Source organism: Triticum dicoccoides, chromosome 3A (genome assembly GCF_002162155.2).
Source record: "Triticum dicoccoides isolate Atlit2015 ecotype Zavitan chromosome 3A, WEW_v2.0, whole genome shotgun sequence".
Classification (NCBI taxonomy): Eukaryota; Viridiplantae; Streptophyta; class Magnoliopsida; order Poales; family Poaceae; genus Triticum; species Triticum dicoccoides.
In genome coordinates this window covers 616502907-616519526 of record NC_041384.1, presented here as the reverse complement: position 1 = coordinate 616519526, position 16620 = coordinate 616502907, and positions in this window count along the sequence as shown.

Here is a 16620-nt window from a genome sequence, read left to right as displayed (position 1 = left end):
TTACAGAGATTCCTTAACCCCAGGCTAGGAGGAGGAGTGCGGCTTATATAGAGTGCGCCGCAGCCTCTATTACTCCCACGTCGCTAGGGCACTTGATGCTCATAACTATAGCCGTTACAAGTATAAATGGTCATAACTACAACAGTTACATGTAACAGTAGCTATGACTCTACTTTAAGAATTACTTAGGATCCCTTGACCGTTGCAACTCCCACGCCACCCCTTCGCCTCTCTTGTCTGAGTGATGGTGGTGTTGGAAAATGTAGCATGAAAAACCAAAAAATTTCTACGCACACGCAATGATCTATCTATGGAGATGCATAACAACGAAGGGGGAGAGTGTGTCTACATACCCTTGTAGACCATAAGCAGAAGCGTTTAACAACGCGGTTGATGTAGTCGAACTTCTTCGCGCTCCAACCGATCAAGTACCGAACGTACGACACCTGCGCGTTCTGCACACGTTCAGCTCGGTGACGTCCTCCGCCTTCTTGATCTAGCAAGACGGCGAGGTAGTAGATGAGTTCTGGCAGCACGACGGCATGGTGACGGTGATGGTGAAGTGATATCCGCAGGGTTCGCCTAAGCACTACGAAAATATGACCGGGGTGTAAACGGTGGAGGGGGGCGCCGCACACGGCTAGGCAATTGTCTGTTGTGTGCTAGGCTACCCCCTCCTACATACATATTGAATCTCAGAGGGCCGAAAAAACTACCGGAGCAGCAAGCCGAGAAGATTAGCGCTTGTTTCGCTGGGAACGACGCCGGTACGCGCTATTTAGGTGCGATCAAGACTCAGTCCGACGGCTAAGGAAGCCTAAAAGTGGCGATCAGATGGATACAAATGCTAGTGGTCTGAGAGGGCAGGAAAAGTGCACAGTTATAATATATCTAAATAAGTGGTTGTAAGAGAGGAGCAGCCAAAGGGGGTGCCCAAGTAGGAGGAATCCTACTTGGGGTCTCTCCCAACCCGCGCCCTCCCCTGCCTTGTATAAGTGCGGGGGAAAGGCATGGGAGGGTGCCCCCCTTTCCTTTCCCACTTGAGGAGGGAAAGGAAGGAGGGGCCTCCCCTCCCCTTTCCTTCCCCTAGGGCCTGCTGTCCAAGGAAGGGGCGCACCAGGGGCTGATCAGTTCCCCCCTTTGGCCCATTAGGCCCATACACTTACCGGGAGTGTCCGGAACCCCTTCCGGTGACCCGATGACTATCCGGTGCACTCCGAAACTCTTTCGGTGTCCAAATACCATCGTCCTATATATCAATCTTTACCTCTCAACCATTTCGAGGCTCCTCGTCATGTCTGTGATCTCATCCGGGACTCCGAACAACATGCGGTCACCAAATCATATAACTCATATCACACTATATCGTCAACGAACGTTAAGCGTGCGGACCCTACGGGTTCGAGAACTATGTAGACATGAGCGAGACACCTCTCCGATCAATAACCAATAGAGGAACCTGGATGCCCATATTGGCTCCTGCATATTCTACGAAGATCTTTATCGGTCGAACCGCTGATGATGGCGTTGGCGTCGGCCCCTCGTGGCCCACTGTTGATGTTGGCGCCGACGGTGAAATCTGTAGATACGACTCTTGGAAACCTCCTTTTTGGTTCCCTGCAAGGAATCGAGGTGAACCCCGTGGGTGTGTGTAAAGAATCCATAGTGCTTTTGCATCAATGTTATTCTTATTATGAAATTTTTGCGATTGCGTGTCTTGCTATGGCACTGTCTCCCCTTTTCCGTCCTCGTGGTAGCTTAGTGCTCTACGCTGACAGGTCCCAGTCCCTAGGCAGGCTTTAGCCGTTGCTGGTATGCCAGGTCACGATGCCGTGGTCAAGGCCAGGAGGTGAGCGGCCCAAGGTCCAGTAAGAGCTCCTGAGGCGCGATGCTCAAGAGGTCCCCCTTGGCGTGCAAACAACTTCCTAAAGGTAGAAAAGGAAGGCAGCATTGCCGGAGCAAGGCTGTAAGAGCTGAAAATCCTGAGCCGCAGCACCAGGCCAACTTGAATGTGTGACTTATCTTAGCGAGCCTGGAGCGATTCCTTGCGTAGTGCCTGATTTATGCGTCAACGATGGTGGAATTGCTAGGTTAGATCCGCGGTAGCTTCTCCTTTTCACATTCTTCTAAGTGCTCTGCGTCCTCGGGTCCCGACTCTCGAGTGAGGCTCAGCCGCCGCTGGTATGCCAGGTCGCGATGCCGTGGTCACTGCCAGGGGTGAGGGCTGGAGAGTCAGTAAGGGCTCCTGAGGCACGAAGCTCAGGAGCTCTCCCTTTAACACTCAAGCGAATCGCATGAAAAGGAGCGGCTGACAGGGCTACCCGTAGCTAAGCTCCGAAGATTCCTGCGGGTTAGTCCGAGAGGGTGATACAGCTCGTAATCGCATTTGCTGTCATGCCGTTGATCTTTCCACAAGAAGATGAAGGCACTGAGGGTCTAGTGAGGTGATGTGCGCGGGGAGTGCCGCGAGCCAGAGCTCGACCACTCAGGTTTGTCAGCGCTGGAGGGACGAACCTGAGCACAAGCGTCGTGCCAACATGTGTAGTCACCGTTGCGGGATGAGCAAGAGGCCGGTCAGCAACGCGGGTGGCCGCGAAGGGCAACATGCAAGAAAGTGGTGATCATAAGGTAACTCATGCAAGGAGGTGAGCTAGTTCAAATGGATGCAAGAACGATACAAGCCACTGGGACGGACCCATGTGGCCTGGGGATGATGCAGCCCGAGGGACGCCCCCAACAAGGTAAACTAGAGATGCAAAAAGGATAGGCGCCGTAGGGACAGGCCCATGTGACATGGGGATGATGCAGCCCGAGGGGCGCCCCCAACTGAACAAACTGGAAAATGTCACATGGTGCTGTCGGTGGAGAGATGTTGAAGTAGCTGAAGATGCGCCCTGAAGAGGTCGCTCCTCATGAGTCGTCCGGCGGCTGGTTCCCAGGGGAACCTAAAGGTTCCGGCTCCTCCTTCCCCAGGACGGCCTGGCACCTGGCCTCGTGAGCCGCCAGGGCGCCCCGCATGAGCCAATTGAAGGCGACAGCTACGTTCGACGTGCCGAAGGGCATGCAAATGTAGCTGAGTGGGGGGCCTCCGCATCGACCAATGCTCGATGGCCAGAAGAGCCCCTGAGATGCGGCCCTGTTGAGCCCAGGAATGTTGACGCAGACGCGCAGCTCCTCGTCCGCGCCAGGACAAGGAGCTGCGCCAGGTGATGGGCGGCGGTTGCCGCGCATGGCTCTTGCCTCTTGAAGCTCCTTGGTGGTCTTGGTGATGAACTCCTGAGCACCGGGCACCTCATGCCTTATGCCCTAATGAGGGAAGTGTGCGGTGAAGCATGCCTCCATGTGGTGCCCGAGCACCTCCCTCGTGACATTGGCTAGGTCAGACGCCCTCCAGAAAAGAGCCCCCGAGCCCAGCCTAAGGAGGGCGCTGGGCACGCCTTCCTATGCGAGAGAGGGGGGCTCCCCATCCGTGGGCGCTGGTCCTGAGGTGGTACCGCTGGAGACGCTGCTCTCCTGAGGCCCTTGGCGGAGCAGCTGTTTCTTCTTCTTGGGAACTGCCTCAGGAGGAGAGATGGTGCCTTCGTTGTCTGGGTCTTCGACCGCCGCAGCCTAGTAGGTGCGCTCAAGGGAGCACACCGTGTCCTTCTCCTCGCAGGCGACCGAGATGACGCCGTGGCTTCCTGGCATCTTGAGGACGTTGTAGCCATGGTGGGTCACCGCCATGAACTTGACCAGGGCCGGATATCCAAGGATGGCATTGTATGGCAGACGGATGTGGGCGACGTCGAAGTCGATGAGCTCGATGCAGTAGTTGTCGCGTTGGCCGAAGGTGACAGGGAGGCGGATCTGCCCTATCGAGGTGGTGGAGCCGTCGGTCACTCCTGAGAAGGGCCTGGTGGGCTACAGCTGATCGTATGGCACTTGGAGGTGGTCGAACGTCTCGACGGACAGGACATTGAGTCCCGCACCGCCGTCGATGAGGGTCTTGGTGACTTGGACATTGCTGACGATGGGTGAGCAGAGCATCAAGACGGCGCCGGCAGTTCCTGCGCACTTGAGTTGGTCGGAGGAGCTGAAGGTAATAGTGCACTTGGACCACCTGAGCGGGTGCACATCCTCGAGCCTGGGGAGGGTCGCGTTCACCTCGCGAGCAAACTGTTTGAAGATACACCGAGTGGCTAGGGCCTGAGCGCCACCCAAGATGCAGGCGAGGCACGAGGCTCTTGGAAGCCCCCAGCCCCCTCGTCTTGATGATGGTCATCGTTCCTTCTTGGTGGTGGCGGCAGCAGAGGGAGGCCAGTGTTGCCCTGAGGGCGGTCCTCACAAGGCTGGTCTCTCCAGGCGCCCTCACGAGGCTGGTCCTGCCAGCGGTCCTCACGAGGCTGGTCGCGCCACTCCTGATGGGGGCCGCAGTCGTCCCAGCGTCCTCCACTTTGTCCTCCTCCTCGGCCGTAGCCTCGGTCGTTGCGCTCGGGGCGTCGGTCGAGGCGCTCATCGCGGATGGCCCTGAGCTCTTGACAATCATTGGTGTTGTGACTATGCATGTTATGGAAAGCGCAAAACGGGCGGTTGGCCTTGGATGACTCAAGATGGTCACGGCCATGCTTCATCTCCGGCTCCGCCGTGAGCACAACAACCCCCTTGCGCTTCACATTCTTAGTCTTGGCCTTCTTGTCTTCTAGGTCGGCTGCTGGAAGCTCTAGGAGGGAGAGGCGTCCCTCCTCAGCCCTTGCGCACTTGGTCGCCATGTTGAACTTCTCCAGAGCTGCGCATAGGTCTTCGTGTATGGAGAGATCCTCTTTCATCTTGACATCGCGGACGCCATCGGAGAATGCCGAGATGATGGCCTCGCCCGTCACCTTGGGAATCTTGAGGCGAATGTTGTTGAAACGCTGGGTGTACTTCTGCAGGGTCTCCCCTGGTTGCTGCCTGATGCGCCGCAGGTCACCAACGGCAGGTGGGCAGTCGCGAGTGCCTTGGAAGTTGGCGACGAAGCACTCGCGCATCTCACCCCAGGAGGAGACCGATCCCGCAGGAGGGTTCAGGAGCCACGAGTGCGCCTCGCCCTTTAGAGCCATGGGGAACCAGTTCGCCATGACTTTCTTGTCGCCGTTGGCCGCCTCGATGCTCAGCTTGTAGAGCTGCAAGAACTCAGCAGGGTCAGGGGTGCCGTCGTAGCGTGGAGGCAGGTCGGGCTTGAACTTGCCGGGCTAGACGATGCTGCGCAGCTCGAGGGTGAAGGCGCGACAACCTACCATGGTCACTAGAGCCCGCCGTGGAGGCGGAGCCCGGTCTTGGTACCCAGGCGCCACCGTCGTAGGTGGAACGCGGTCCTAACATGGTGGTGCACGAGTGCATGAGCGTCTTCTTGCGGCCGAGGGATCTCTTGGCAGCTTCTCTTCATGCGCGGGTGCCCTGCGCGGCGGGTCGCGCCGCGGGGCCATGCATCTCAGGGTAAGGGCGACGTCTTGATGTTGAGGTGGTGGAGGCGCTCCATGGGCTACATCGCCCGTAGCTGGAGGTGGGCGAGGCAGCGAGAGAGAGATGGTGCGGGGGAGCCTCCAGCGGCGCTGACAAGCTCGGCGATGCGGTCCAGCCAGTCTTCGTAGAGGTCATCGATCGGGCGGTAAAGCAGGAGCTCACGTGCCATGAGCAGCGCGGCCTGCGCGTCTATGGGTGTGCGACGAGCGTGGGACGACGAGCCGACCGGAGTCAGCGATGGGGTGGCGGTGCGTCCGTCCCGTCGCACAGAAGGGTGCAGCGATGAAGCTTGCTGCTCGTTTCCCGCCCGGCCGATGGTGACGATGGTAGCGGGTGATGGAGAACGGCGGGGAGGTCCGCCAAAGGACGCCGTCTGAGCGACGCGAGTGGTAAGGGCGGCCCGGTGCTCAGCACGGGCTCGGCGGGCATCGGCCATGCATGCGGCGGAGCAGTGGTACGTCGATCGTCGGAAGAAAGGCTTCAGCGCACCCCTACCTGGTGTGCCAAATGTCGGATTGCGTGTTCCGGCTAACCCTTAAGGTTCGAACTCTGGGGTGCGCACGAAGAACACTCTCTCCCTAGCTCGCTCGCTCAACGATCTCACGACCTAGCTCGACGAACCCAAGGAACAAGAGACACAAGGGTTTATACTGGCTCGGGCCACCTTGCAGTGTAATACCCTACTCCAGTGTGGTGTTGGTGGATTGCCTCATGGGATAAGGATGAACTAGTACAATAGGTGAGCAGCCTCAAGAGGAGAGGTGTTCTTGAGCTCGGCGAGCTAGTGGATGTGAGGATGGAATGGATCTGATCCAAGATGAGTCCCCCCTTCCTATGGTGGTGGCTAGTCCTATTTATAGGGGCCCGGGCCCTCTTTCCAAATGTTAGGCAGGAAGGGATCCCACAACGGCCAAGTTTGAAGGGAGACAACTAGTACAAGTTGTCCTGACAAAAGGTGGTCTTCGCCTGCCAAAGGCTCTGGTGGTGACGCTGTTGTGGGCTCCGTGGTGACCTCTGTCCTGCCGTCCTGCTGGTCTTGTTGCACCGATATGGAAACATTTTCCTGATGCCTCGGGAGTCCTCGCCTACGCCTGCCTCTTTAGCACAAAAGAGGAAACTGGTACACTGCGCCCGCTGGTGCCCGCCTGGCCTTGGTCTTCACGGCTCACGTCACGTGAACCTCGCGAGGTGCCCCTTGCATAGAGATCTCCGCTCCTCGGGAGCCAACCTAGTGAGGCTGCTCCCGGGGAGGTCTTGGTGAGTGGTTGCTGCTGAAGATGGGTCGTACTAGGCCATTGGTGGAGCCACGCACAAGCACGCAGGCAGGCAAGTCTGGGCACCCCCGGTCCCAGAACGTCGACAGTTGTGTAGCAATCGTAACAGTGGCAATGGAAAAGTAACTAAGCAAAGATCAATATGAAACGAACTCGTAGGCAATGGATCAATGATGGATAATTATGTCGAATGGCATTCACCATGCAATGGTTATAACATAGGGTGACACAGAACTAGCTCCAATTCATCAATGTAATGTAGGCATGTATTCCAAATATAGTCATACGTGCTTATGGAAAAGAACTTGCATGCCATCTTTTGTCCTACCCTCCCGTGGCAGCGGGGTCCTATTGGAAACTAAGGGATATTAAGGCCTCCTTTTAATAGAGTACTGGACCAAAGCATTAGCACTTAGTGAATACATGAACTCCTCAAACTACGGTCATCACCTAGAGTGGTCCCGACTATTGTCACTCCGGGGTTGCCGGATCATAACACGTAGTAGGTGAATATAACTTGCAATATTGGATCAAGAACACAAATATATTCATGAAAACATAATAGGTTCAGATCTGAAATCATGGCACTCGGGCCCTAGTGACAAGCATTAAGCATAGCAAAGTCATAGCAACATCACTCTTAGAACATAGTGGACACTAGGGATCAAACCCTAACAAAATTAACTCGATTACATGGTAAATCTCATCCAACCCATCATGGTCCAGCAAGCCTACGATGGAATTACTCACGCACGGCGGTGAGCTTCATGAAATTGGTGATGGAGGATGGTTGATGATGACGATGGCGATGAATTCCCCTCTCTAGAGCCCAAAACGGACTTCGGATCTGCCCTCCCGAGGAAGAACAGGGCTTGGCAACGACTCTGTATCGTAAAACGCGATGAATCCTTCTCTCTAATTTTTTTCTCCCTGAATGAGAATATATGGAGTTGGAGTTGAGGTCGGTGGAGGTCCAGGGGGTCCACAAGGTCGGAGGGTGCGTCCCCACCCTTGTGGCTAGGGTGTGGGCCCCATTGTGCTGATTCTTTCACCAATATTTTTTTATTAATTCCAAAACTTGGCTCCGTGAAGTTTCAGGTCATTCTGAGAACTTTTATTCTGCACAAAAACAACACCATGGCAATTCTGCTGAAAACAACATCGGTCCGGGTTAGTTCCATTCAAATCATGCAAGTTAGAGTCCAAAACAAGGGCAAAAGAGTTTGGAAAAGTAGATATGACGGAGACGTATCAACTCCCCCAAGCTTAACCCATTGCTTGTCCTCAAGCAATTCAGTTGACAAACTTAAAGTGATAAAGAAAAACTTTTACAAACTCTGTTTGATCTTGTTGTTGCAAATATGTAAAGCCAGCATTCAAGTTTTCAGCAAAGATTATTAACTAACCATATTCACAATAACATTTAGGTCTCACATTTACTCATATCAATGGCATAATTAACTAGTGAGTAATAATAATAAATCTCATATGACAACACTTTCTCAAAACAATCATGATATGATATAACAAGATGGTATCTCTCTAGCCCTTTCTAAGACCGCAAAACATAAATGCAGAGCACCCCTGAAGATCAAGGACTGACTAGAAATTGTAATTCATGGTAAAAGATATCCAGTCATACTCAATATAAATTAATAACAATGCATACAAATGACAGTGGTGCTCTCTAACTGGTGCCTTTTATAAGAGGATGATGACTCAGCAATAAAAGTAAATAGATAGGCCCTTCACAGAGGGAAGCAGGGATTGCAGAGGTGCCAGAGCTCGAGTTTTGAAATAGAGAGGAATAATATTTTGAGCGGTATGCTTTCATTGTCAACGTAACAACCAAGAGATCTCGGTATCTTCCATGCTACATACATTATAGGCGGTTCCCAAACAGAACGGTAAAGTTTATACCCCCCACCACCAACAAGCACACTCCATGGCTCGTCCGAAACAACAGGTACCGTTCAACTAACAACAATTCTGGGGGAGTTTTGTTTGCAATTATTTTTATTGGATTTGCTTTGAGCAAGGGAATGGGCATCCCGGTTACCAGCCAGTTTATCGTGAATGATGAGCGGAGTCCACTCATCGTGAGAATAACCCACCTAGCATGGAAGATATTGACAACCCTAGTTGATACATGAGCTATTCGAGCATACAAAACAAATTATTATTTGAAGGTTTAGAGTTTGGCATGTGCAATTTTACTTGGAACGGCAGGTAAACACCGTATATAGGTAGGTATGGTGGATTCATATGGAACAACTTTGGGGTTTATGGAAGTGGATGCACAAGCAGTATTCCCGCTTAGTACAAGTGAAGGCTAGAAAGAGTCTGGGAAGCGACCAACTAGAGCGCGACAACAGTCATAAACATGCATTGAGATTAACCAACATTGAATGCAAGCATGAGTAGGATATAAATCACCATGAACATAAATATCGTAGAGGCTATGTTTATTTTGTTTCAACTACATGCGTGAACATGTGCCAAATCAAGCCACTCGAATCATCCAAAGGAGGATACCATCCTATCATACTACATCACAACCATTTTAAATTCCATGTTGGCACGCAAGGTAAACCATTATAGACTCCTAGCTAATTAAGCATGGCACGAGTAACTATAATCTCTAATTGTCATTGCAAACATGTTTCTTTCATAATAGGTTGAATCAGGAACGATGAACCACTACAAAAAATACACTTCCATGATGATACGTGTTTGTCACAGTAGGTCACGTTTTCTGTCATGCATGTACATCCATGACGATTTTATGACAGAATCAAGATAGTCATACCTGTGCTGTCGTAGAAGTGTTCCATGACATTACCAAAATTATCATCACGGAAGTGTCCACTTCCATGACGATAAATCATGCATCATAGAAGTGCTTTCGTCAAGGGTGACCGACACGTGGCATCGACCGTAACGGCTCGCTGTTAAGCTATCGGGTCCGGTTTTGGATTTGATAACCCATTAACAGCCCGGACCAATGGGGATTTTCCACGTGTAAAATTCTTATTGGCCGACGGAACCACGTGTCAGCTCCTCGTTGGGACAGATGTCATCCACTCATTGGACATGAGGCGCCTATGATACGTTGACACGTGGCCGGCCCAATAGAGGCCCATTCCGGTGAAAAGGCCGGCCCAGCTAAATGCCCACCATGTTTTTTCACACACTAGTGGCTGGCCCGTTAACAACCTGCCATGTTTTGGGTCAAATTGAGGCCCATATCAGATCAGGCCCATTCACAGCCTGCCGAGTTTTGAGCCAAATTACGACCCATATCGGATCAGGCCCGTTAACAGACCATTGTACCTTTGGGCCCATTCTAAGACAGGTTTGTATTTCAGCCTGTTAAATGCCCGTTTACCAGTTCAGCCCGATAATAGTTTCGGCCTGTTAGCGGCCCGTGGAGTATTTGGGACGTTGTCGGCCCAGTTTAACTTTAGGCCATTTAATGGCCCATGCAGAAACTGGGCTATTTCTTGTCCAAAGTAACTTTAGGCCTCTTAATGGCCTGTAGTCTTCGTGGATAAATTTCAGCCTAACTGGCCTATCAGCCTGTTAATGGCCCGTGTAACAGTTGGGCCTAATTACAACCCGCGTTGAATCCGGCCTGCTTACAGCCCATCTGATAATGGCCCGTGACACTTTTGGGCCTATGGCCCGCGTGGATACCGGCCTGCTTAAAGCCCATAATTTTATTGGTCCAAACGGGCCCGAGATATATCTTGTCCTATTAACTGCTCGTCCTATTTGGGCCAAACATGGGCCTTAGGCAGGTTCGGCCTGTATTGGCCCGTGAATTTTTTGGCTCAATGCTAGCCCAATCTAGGTTTTAGCCTGTTAAAAGCCCATTGTATTCTCTGGCCCAGCTGGCCAGAACTTTACTCAGCCTTTTAAAGGCGGGAAACAACCATAAGGTTTAGACCTGCTAATGGCCCAAGATGATTATAGGCCCACGTTTTGGCCCATATGAGTAACGGGCTGCCCTAAAGACCGACAACACTGAGATCCACTGAACCTTCCAGCCTAAATTACAACATACCGACCAAGAATAAACCTAGACTATACAACAAATAAATTACAACATATTACATCCCCTCGACATCAAAGTCCGCCGCTAGTGATAATAAAGGGCAACCAGACATCAGATTACATAAACTAGGCAGGTCACCACTAGTGGAAGTTAACAGGCGGACAAAATAATAGACAGAAACGATAACACTTCAACACAATTCAAGAAAGGTTAGCCCGGCCCAGCAGCTGCAGCGCAAGCAGCTTAGCAACATGAGACTGCGCTTCTTTGGCGCTCATATCCACCAACTTAAGCTGCATAACATCAATAAACGTCTTGTACTTGCGGTTAATCTTGCATAGATATTGGAGTTCCAGTCGTATTGGAGCGGAAGCATGTATTTCTGCTTGAATTTTAGACTGAAGAAGTCGAACAGATTCAAGCGGCGACTTCATCAAGCTTGTGCCACTGAGTAAGTTTGACACTACATCAAGATGTGACTTCATGGTTGTATCCCTACCCTCAATATGTTTTACCTTCTCCTCTGGAATATGTGTTAGAGGGACAAACAATGGGTTCGTCTCACTATCATTGTGGCAGTTCTTCCTAGCAGTAGTGTTGTCACCCTAAAAGAGAAACAAGTAGGTAGATAACAGGTTTTGCACGTATAAGCATCAACGCTGTCATTTCATCTCATTTCTTTGTCAGAAATAAAGAGACACGGTTTAAAATAGCATTAACATAATAGGCATTGTTCATAGTTAACATGACAGGAAATGGCATTGTGCAGGAGCGGCCAGCTTCACCAGACCACTAGATTACAGATCAAGAACACAAGCATAGATGTAGTTCTAAACAACGTATAAGCATGAATGGTGATTGTACTGTCAATTTATACCATTTTAGATTGGTAAATAAAGAGACACAATTTAAATAACATTAATATAATATGGCATTGTTCATAGTTGAGACATAGCAGGATATGACATTGTGCTGTTGTTGGTAGTCTCACCACACCAGTGGATTACAGATCAAGAACACAAGCATACACATAGTGCTAAAGAAGATAACTTGCTATGTTTAGTTTAATTTACATGGTACGAATAAGGAACTAGATTGTACAACTAAAGACTGAAATTGAGAACGACAAACTTATGTTTATGTACTTCTACTTTATAAACTTTGAACAAGCAATTTGATGCAGATGAAAAAAATAAACAACATTTGCACTCATAGCTATCCAAATATAAACAACAAAGTTTGAAGGCTTGAGGAGGACAAACTTACACTAGTAGTGAAGGCAGGCTCTATAAAGGCCTTTGTAACACCCCGGATGTAATTTACCTTATTTGTATTCCAACTCATGCCGTTTCTGGCACTAAGTTATATTATTTCCTCGTTGTCAGGTTTTTGTCTCTGTGTGTTTTGTCTTTGTCATGCATCTCATATCATGTCATCATGTGCATTACATTTGCATACGTGTTCGTCTCATGCATCCGAGCATTTTCCCCGTTGTCCGTTTTGCATTCCGGCGCTCCTATGTCCTCCGGTGGTCCTTTCTACCTTTTTTCGTGTGTGGGGGTTAAACGTTTTCGGATTGGACCGAGACTTGTCATGCGGCCTTGGTTTACTACCGGTAGACCGCCTGTCAAGTTTCGTGCCATTTGGACTTCATTTGATACTCCAACGGTTAACCGAGGGACCGAAAAGGCCTCGTGTGTGTTGCAGCCCAACACCCTTCCAAAGTGGCCCAAAACCCACCTAACCCTCTTCTATCATCTAGAGTGTTCGATCACGATCACGTGGCCGCAAACCGCTCCTCATTTGGACTCTCCTAGCTCCCTCTACCTATAAATATAGGTCCCCTCCTCGAAATCTCGGTTGAAACCCTAGAAAAACTACACCCGCTGTCGCCGAACATGTCCATTTCTCGCCGGACAGCCTCCATAGCCGCCTCAGGCCAATAGAGGAGCGACACATGTCCGGGCGGGCGCCCACATCACTGCCGACCGCGCGGGCCCGCCGAAGCCCGTGTTCGGCTCCCGCGTCCCACGTCGGCCGCCGCCACCTACCGCCCACGCCCGCCGCTCTTCCTCCTCGCGCCCGACGCCGGCGCCGCCTCTCCGCCGCCGCGCGCCATCGCCGACCTCGCAAGCTCCGGCGACCACAGCCTCCACCGACGTCGCGCCTGCTTCGCCTCGCCACCCTCGCCGCCCAAGTCCTCCGGCGAGCCTCCCCGCGTCTCCGGCCGGCGAGCCCCTCCAAGTCCGGCCCCGGCGATCTCCCCTTCGATGATTCCGGCGAGCCACTCCGGCAATCACCCCGGGCTGTGTGCGATCTAGATCCAGACAAACCCTAGATCCGGTTGACTTTCTCCCCCTCTCTCTCAGATATTTTTGGCAATCTTCAGCAGCTCATAACTTTACATCCGTAGCTCCGATTCATGTGTGTAGCATATCAAAATGTTCGTCTCGACGAGTACATCATTTCATATCATTGCATCATTTAAATTTGAGCTCATATTGATGCCCGAAATGCTGTTGGAAGAGGGCTACGTGAGGAATATTTCAGATCTGTTTCAGCAAATGGCCTTTTGTCATTTTTGCCATGATTAATGTGTGCATGCTATGATCCTGAGCTCTACATGTGTTTTGATGTATGCCATGCCATCTTTACAGGGGTGTATGCCATGTATTTTTGTGATCCTTGTGGTGACTAGCACAAGCATGCAAAGTAGCTTACTCAATGATGCTGATTTTAGGGACTTAGAATTTCACTAAGTCCTTGTCCTGATATTGTTTTTATGCCATATGTTCATGTTGTTTCCTAGTGATCCGTGCCTCTTTTGAGGATGATCAGTAAGGATGTTTTGTTAATATTGTGGTGCTCTATCCATCCATATCTTTATTTGCAATTATGGAGCACCCTAGCTTGAGTCAATCGAGCTCTACTTTTGCTATAAAATGTTCCTGGCAGATTGTTGACATGTTTAGCGATTTTGCCGAGGTTGCTATTGATCCGTGCATGCTATGATATTGTTCTTGCCATCTCTAGCTTCTATGCCATGTCTTATTGATGGGTGTATGCTTAGATTGTCATGCAATGCTCTGTAGTGAGTGCATCGAGCTCGTAAACATGCCTACTTGTTAATCTGTTTTGCATGCTCCAGTTTTTCACCAAGTCTGAATCTGTTTATGTTTTTGCTATGTTCACATGCTTGCAATTGTATTTTCTGATCCCTTTTGGCTCAAGGTCACTAAGGGACTTTTGTTATATGCTATGAGTAGCTTCATGCCATGCCTTGCTTTGCCATGATATGTTCCTATAGCATGTAGTTTTCATGCTCTAAAGATTGCTTCCTGATGAGAAATTCCTGACTTGTGTTAATTTCAAAGTCTGAATCCAGTAATCTTTTGCACTTTTGCCATGCTTGTTTGAACCTGTTAATGAGTGAATTAGCCGTAGCTCAGTGTTCATCTTTTGTCAAGCATTATGGGTGGATCCCTGCCATGTATTTTGTTGTCATATTGGAGTGCTGTAGCATGTTGTTATTGATGCATTTAGATGGCTACTTGCTGATTATCGTAGACCTGTGCCATATTTGTTTTGCTTGCCATTTCCAAACCGTGCATCCGATTCCGGTGATCTTCATATCGATTTCAAGCGAAATCACCTCACCTTTCCAGTGGCACTCTCGAATTTCCAAGTTTAGGCCAGGTTCAATCATTCTTTTGCAAATCATGCATATGCATCACATATCGCATCCCGCATATCATACCTTGTTTGCATCATGTTGTTTGTGCATTGCACGTGGTTGATTGTTCTTCCTTTGCTTGTTATTCTTGCTTGGGTAGAGCCGGGAGACGAGTTCGTGAACGAGGAGCCCGTTGAGTTCGCTTACAAGGATCAAGGCAACCCTGAGTACTTTGCAGGCAAGATGACCATACCCTCGAAATCACTTCTATATTTGCTTGCTATCTGCTCGCTCTTTTGCTATGCCTATGCTACGATACCTACCACTTGCTTATCATGCCTCCCATATTGACATGTCAAACCTCTAACCCACCATGTCCTAGCAAACCGTTGTTTGGCTATGTTACCGCTTTGCTCAGCCCCTCTTATAGCGTTGCTAGTTGTAGGTGAAGATTGGAGTTAGTTCCTTGTTGGAACTTGTTTATTGTTGGGATATCACCATATTATCTTGTTTATCTTAATGCACCTATATACTTGATAAAGGGTGGAAGGCTCGGCCTTATGCCTAGTGTTTTGTTCCACTCTTGCCGCCCTAGTTTCCGTCATATCGGTGTTATGTTCCCGGATTTTGCGTTCCTTACACGGTTGGGTTATAATGGGAACCCCTTGACAGTTCGCCTTCAATTGAACTCCCCCAGCAATGCCCAACCTTGGTTTTACCATTTGCCACCTAGCCTCTTTTCCCTTGGGTTTCCGAAGCCCAAGGGTCATCTTTATTTAAACCCCCCTGGGCCAGTGCTCCTTTGAGTGTTGGTCCAAACTGGGCAGCCTGCGGGGCCACCTCGGGGAAACTCGAGGGTTGGTTTTACTCGTAGATTGACCTATCTGAGTGTGCCCTGAGAACGAGATATGTGCAGCTCCTATCGGGATTTGTCGGCACATTCGGGCGGTGTTGCTGGACTTGTTTTACCTTTGTCGAGGATGTCTTGTAACCGGGATGCCGAGCCTGATCGGATTGTCTTGGGAGAAGGAATATCCTTCATTGACCGTGAGAGCTTGTGATGGGCTAAGTTGGGACTCCCCTGCAGGGATTTGAACTTTCGGAAGCCGTGCCCGCGGTTATGGGCAGATGGGAATTTGTTAATGTCTGGTTGTAGATAACCTGTAACTTAACTTAATTAAAATGCACCAACCGCGTGTGTAACCGTGATGGTCTCTTCTCGGCGGAGTCCGGGAAGTGAACACGGTGTTGGAGTAATGTTTGACGTAGGTTGTTCTAGGATCACTTCTTGATCATAGTTGTTTGACCGTGGTTTTGCCTTCTCTTCTCGCTCTCTTTTGCGAATATGTTAGCCACCATATATGCTAGTCGCTTGCTGCAGCTCCACATCATACCTTTACCTTACCTATAAGCTTAAATAGTCTTGATCGCGAGGGTGCGAGATTGCTGAGTCCCCGTGACTCATAGTTTACTTCCAAAACCAGATGCAGGGACCGATGATAGCGTTCCAGATGACATGACCGAGCTCAAGTGGGAGTTCGATGAAGACTCTCGTTGTTACTATGTGTCTTTCCCAGATGATCAGTAGTGGTGCCCAGTTGGGGCAATCGGGGACTTTGTCGCATTTGGGGGTTGATCTTTATTTTGGTACCGTAGTCGGACCCTGAGTGTATTGGATGAATGTAATGACTTATTTATGTATTTGTGTGACATGGCGAGTGTAAGCCAACTATGTACCTTTCCCCTTTATTTATTTACATGGGTTGTTGTGAAGATTACCTCACTTGCGACATTGCTTTCAATGCGGTTATGCCTCTAAGTCATGCTTCGATACGTAGGAGATATAGCCGCATCGAGGGCGTTACAAGTTGGTAATCAGAGCCTTCCCCGACCTTAGGAGCCCCCTGCTTGATCGAATCGTTGGCGTTGTTGAGTCTAGAAAAATGTTTTGAGTCATTTAGGATTATATATATCGGAGAGTTAGGAATTCTTTTTACTCCTTATTCCCTTCGTCGCTCTGGTGAGGCATCATGACGTAGAGTTTTGACTCTTCTCTTCTCAAATTTCACTAATTTTTTTAGGATCACGCGGGTATCTTGGAATTGTTCCGATGGTTTTGTGACGAGAACATTGTT